Source organism: Macrobrachium rosenbergii, chromosome 51 (assembly GCF_040412425.1).
Source record: "Macrobrachium rosenbergii isolate ZJJX-2024 chromosome 51, ASM4041242v1, whole genome shotgun sequence".
NCBI classification, from domain to species: Eukaryota; Metazoa; Arthropoda; class Malacostraca; order Decapoda; family Palaemonidae; genus Macrobrachium; species Macrobrachium rosenbergii.
This window is the reverse complement of record NC_089791.1, coordinates 43,511,383-43,517,382: the sequence shown is the minus strand read 5'-3', so window position 1 is coordinate 43,517,382 and position 6,000 is coordinate 43,511,383. Positions and strand designations below refer to the sequence as shown.

At 32.9% G+C, this 6,000-nt stretch overlaps 1 long non-coding RNA gene across 3 annotated transcripts in view; it reads right to left on the bottom strand.

Moving 5' to 3' along the window:
• The window catches only part of LOC136833545 (uncharacterized), a 112,891-nt gene that overhangs the window by 91,775 nt on the left and 15,116 nt on the right, over nt 1–6,000 (bottom strand). For all 3 annotated transcript variants that reach the window (XR_010851497.1, XR_010851499.1, XR_010851498.1), the window contains exon 4: nt 3,723–3,880. This is a non-coding gene — a long non-coding RNA (uncharacterized lncRNA). The remainder of the gene's footprint in view (nt 1–3,722; nt 3,881–6,000) is intronic.

The window sequence follows — 6,000 nt, the reverse complement described above, 5'->3', positions numbered from 1 at the left end:
CTATAAACTATAAAATATAAAAGAAGAAAACATCAAGTTTAGAATATCGAGAAAATATAATACGTAGAGAAATTAAAAAATAACCTTTCACTGACTTCAATAATATCGCCTGAAAACATCTGCAGTTAATTATCTTTACCATTTCCCCCATACACGCAACGACACACCGTATCTTAAATGTCAAAGTGATTTTTCAACCGCTGCGAGATTAAGGAATTTTTCATAATACAGGGTGTTTTATGAAAAATTATAGCGTTCATACTCACGCATCGTGAGGATGCGTGGTGTGTAACTTCACTGAAAACTATATGAATATATGTGATTGTTATTATGATAAACATAATGCGGGGGTATATCTGATGCTGACAGTTTTATCTCATACTTCAAAGCTTTGGCAATTCTCTCTCTCTCTCTCTCTCTCTCTCTGTCATAGACAGTTTTTCATTTATTGTTAATTGATTACCTCTAATATCCATCTGATATGTCAAAGTTTTAATCTCTCTCTCATCTCTCTCTCTCTCTCTAAGTCATAGGCAGTTTTCCATTTATCTCTCTCTCTCTCTCTCTCTCTAAGTCATAGGCAGTTTTCCATTTAACCTCTCTCTCTCTCTCTTTCCATTTAATCTCTCTCTCTCTTTCCATTTAGTCTCTTTCTCTTTCGCATTAACTGTTATAGTATGAGCACAAATCTTCATCACTTCTAATATCCATCTAATACTTCAAAATTCTAATCTTTCTCTCTCAAGGCGACTCACACAAACAGTTTTCATAACAGTTTAGCGAAGCATTACCGTTCTTGGAAAAGGTTTTATAACTACTTATCAGATCACTTCATAGAAGACGTACAGCCAATGTCATCTTGCAAGAAAAATGACATCTAAAAAGGTTCTCTAAAAGCAAAGGGGCACTTTCCCCTACCCACAATTCACTCCGCTGGCTAACGACCCTCTTCTTAAGCGCATTTACCAACCGCCCCCCGCCCCCACGCCCCGGCTCCGTGATTCGGGCTGAAAAGCCGCAAGTCATAATATCTTAAGAGAGGAATCTCAAGAGGCGTCGCAAATTTCCCTTTCTCTTACTTCGTAATGAGCACCATATTCTTTGGAAGCTTGAATTTCAAGTCCGTGGTCCCTTTGGTGGGCTTGTACCATACGAATAGGGGTCTTCTTCTGAATAATAATAATAATAATAATAATAATAATAGTAAATTGCGGGGACCATAGATCTCGCAGAACGACAAGCGCGCACAATTACTTCTGTTGTCTCCTTGAGATTCCCCGAAGTCTTTCCTGAAGACATCTTCAAGTTTGCTTCAAGATGTCAGCTACTACTCGACTCCGAGTTTTTATGTATGATTTCCCATCAAGAGCATAATTTTTGTGTTATGTAACTTTGTCACCACACAAAAACTGACACACACATATAAATATATATACTGTATGTATATATATATATATATATATATATATATATATATATATATATACATATGTATATATATAATATATATATTATATACATATATATATTATATATATGTTTACATACTGTGTATATATATGTATATATATAATATATATATATACATATATATATATATATATATTATATATATGTTTACATACTGTATATATATATATATATATATATATATATATATATATATATATATATATTTATATAAATACATATATTTATATATATATACTTATGTAAATATATATATTTATATACATATGTGTATATATATACTGTATATATAGTCACTACACAAACACACACATAAAATATATATTTATATAGATGTGTATATATATATATATATACATATATAAATATATACATATATACACATATATTATATATATATATATATATATATATATATATATATATATATATATATATATATATATATATATATAGAAGTGTACGTATGTGCAAGTGTGTGCTCATGTCTTTTAAAATAGTTATAAGTGAAAGCAATGACCCTTTCATGCCCATCCTTTGAATGTCAAGTGTCATTTCACATATTGTCCCAGTACCTTGTCATGGCTGCATGGGTATACAGCCTAGCAATTAACGAGGCACCTTCACATAGATATCGTCATATAAAACATCAATATTAATATTGTTATGAAAAGTGATAAAGAAAAACGTGTTAAAAATCAACAGAAAATTACTGTAGAATGAGTACAATTAAGGACTGAATTGAACTGAATTGAATATAGAATTTAGGCCAAAGGCCAAGCATTGGGACTTATGAGGTCATTCAGCGCTGAAACGGAAATTGACAGTAAAAGGTTTTAAAGGTGTAACAGGAGGAAAACTTCGCCGTTGCGCTATGAATTAACTGTTAGGAGAGGGGGAAAGCAAGATGGAAGAAAGAGAATATGAAAGGAGGTACAGTAAAAGGATCGAAAGGGGTTGCAGCTAGGGGCCAAAGACACGCTTCAAAGAACCTAAAGTAATGCCTACAGTGCACCGCATGAGGTTCACTGACGGCACTCTCCCCCTAAAGGGAGTACAATTAAGGAGATAGATAACAGTAAAATGTATTAAAAAACAAAAAGAGTACAACTAAATAGATGGAAAATGAATACAGCGTGAAAAATACTTAACATACAAAAAGTCGTTTTTTACCTAGTATCAAACGAATTATTGATCAATTTTATTTTTGAGCCCAAGTGCCAGGAAGAGTAAAATTAATAATCACTACTTTTTTTTCCAGGTTTCTGTTAAGGAAATTGGCATGACTGCGTCTCTTAGCTAAATGAGATACGTTAATTTCTGCAAGTCCTTACTTGAGCCGTTTTATTCAATCTAAACTCCACCTTGAGGGCAGAGCTCATTTCATTTGACTGCGTATTGAATACATTTTACTTTTCTGTAAAAGATAACTATAGCGCCGGCTTTGGCTGTCCGTCCGCACTTTATTCTGTCCGCCCTCAGATCTTAAAAACTACTGAGGCTAGAGGGTTGCAATTTGGTATATTGATCATTCACCCTCCAATCATTAAACATACCAAACTGCAGTCCTCTAGCTTCAGTAGTTTTGATTTTATTCAAGGTTAAAGTAAGGCATAATCGTGCTTCTGGCAACGATACAGGACATGCCACCACCGGGCCGTGGTTAAAGTTGCATAAGCCGCGGCCCAAGATACCGAGACCACCGAAAGATAAATCACTTTCGGTGGCCTTGATTATACGCAGTAGCGGCTGTACAGAAAACTCGAGTGCGCCGAAGAAACTTCGGCTCAGATTTAATTATTTATTTTTTTTTTTTGGCTGCAGACGGCGCCACCTAATTTTTCTACTGTCTTCAAAAATGTATATTGGGGCTGTGTTGAAATCTCTTGTTTTATACTTCCACACATTCATACATGCTATACTGTATATAATTTATACAGTTTCGTCACTAAGCGGTTCTCCAAATAGTGGGTAGCTCCAAAGAAATAAACAATAAAATTGTAACATTAACACTTACTGTAGACTTGTGTACTGAGCAGTGAATGAGCTTCATGTGCTGTAAATCTTACATAACATTAACCACTCCGCATACCTCCGCAAATGTACATGTATGTATGTATATATATATATATATGTATTACATTTGTTTGTGTGTGTATGTATGCATGTATGTTTGTATATGCACATGAGTAAGTGCAGTGGTTTATTCTGTATCATTCTATCCCCTCCGAGTGAGCTTCAAAGTGACTTACCTCATTTCCAAGGACACAGTCTCCAAGCTTTTCTACATCTGTCCCTCAGTATCCTCTCCCACAATATTTTTTCCGCTTTTCCCTAATGCCACTGCCTAGGGAAGCCTCGTCGAGAGTTATTTTCCCCGTCGGCGGGCAGCCCAACAGGACCGAGAGACCTGCGGGAAGATTGACAAAAACAGGTGTGAAAAATATAATTAAATCTCATTTATGGGTTCTGTTTTTGTACAGGTGATCACAGCCAGAAGGAGAGACCTTGAAGACGCCCCTCGTCTTAAGAGACCTTGAGCGCGCCCCTCGTCTTCACTCCAGGAAGGAAAACACCCCACAGAACTATAAATGCTCAAGCGCGACCTGCGTCAGCTTCCTAGAAACAAGTAATAACGGCTATATTATCTTTTTTCTCACGTCTAAAAATCCTGGCATGCAAGACGAGTTACTACTTCGAGGGATACTGATGAACAAAACGTAAGCTAGGAATTGTTGAACCAAATTACCTTTATGGAAGTAAAATTGGAGATTTCGAAGCAAATAAAAAAAAAAGCTACATTCAAATCAAATTAAAACGAGATACAAAATAATATTAGCATGGCAAAAGGAGTCAAAGCGGCATAACCTCGAGAGGGAAGAGGTGGACACCCGACCCTTAATTGTGTTAGCAAAATTTGCTCTGAACACCTCAATTATTTAGGAACAACTGGATTTGGCATAGAGTAAGAAAAAATTAGGAACACCCTGCATTGATTTATGGAGGATATGAGCACTGCTAGAATCCCAACATTTGTTTGCCAAGTAAGAACAGTTTGCAAAACTCAACTTTTACCAATGTAGGAAATGGAAGTTGTTGGAAGAAACCCAACAATTATTTAATTCCGTGAGTAGGTAAACGTTATATATATATATATATATATATATATATATATATATATATATATATATATATATATATATATATATATATATATATATATATATATATATATATGAGTAGGTAAATATGTTATATATATATATATATATATATATATATATATATCTGTATATTATACTCAAAACTTATGTAGTGCAAATTTACTCGAATAAACCATGAGGGAGAAAGCATCTCGCATCATCTACAAAGCAAACTTTACCAAACTTAAAAATTAATGAACCTTGATACCAAATGCGGAAAGCTCTTTGCTATAAAAGAGTTGATTTTATGAATGTGAAAAGGTTAGTAAAATGAAAAAATTATATATAAAATATATATATATATATATATATATATATATATATATATATATATATATATATTTTGCACTCAAAATAGAGATTGATTGTAAAACATGTTTCAAAATTAATGCAAAAAAATGCAATAATAATTCACGCTGTCCCTTGATAATCCTCTTCAAAATATAGCTGTTTGAATCTGAAAATGCACAAATACGAGAATATTTAGAACACAGTATATCTAGCGAAATAAAAACAAAACGAAAGAAATTCTGAAATATTTTAACGGAATAGTGCAATAAACTATTGCAGTATTAAGGTCCGAGAAAAATATGTATAAAAAGTTTATGGCTGTTAAATATAACTGAAATATAGTGAGAGAATTTTTATATTGGTGTTGGTATGTATATAGATATATATATATTATATATATACATATCTACTTTTTAGCAAAACTGATCAGACAGTATAAATACATCACAGAGCTTATACTATATATATATATATATATATATATATATATATATATATATATATATATATATATATATATATATATATATATATATATATGTATATACATTACTTGGGTGTGTATATATATAGAATATATATGTATAATATACACAGATAAACAGATGGATAGAAAATGTGTTTGGGTGTGTAATGTACCGTAAGCTTGTGCTTATACACGAATCTGCACGTCACTACACACTCCTCATCGTACCGATGTTTGGTTACTCCAACATCGCATCAACATTCGCATTCTGTGATCGTCGAAGTTACAAAAACTCTTTCCTCTCTATGAGAAATATAGAATAGCTGACTATATGAACACTGAAACCATTTTTGGGGCAAACTCGTTTAATTTTTTTTTTTACCTCGACTTAACTCATTGATAGTTTGTGGTCCGTGAAAGTAGCGAAAGTAGGTTTTTATGTTCAGTTAACCGATCTTACGAGATCCTGAAAGGATATGAAACTGAGCGTGAATATAAATGCGATGATAAACATGGCAATGATAAAAAGGTTATATAAGGTTATTACTGGAAGCTTTTCTACCATGTTCC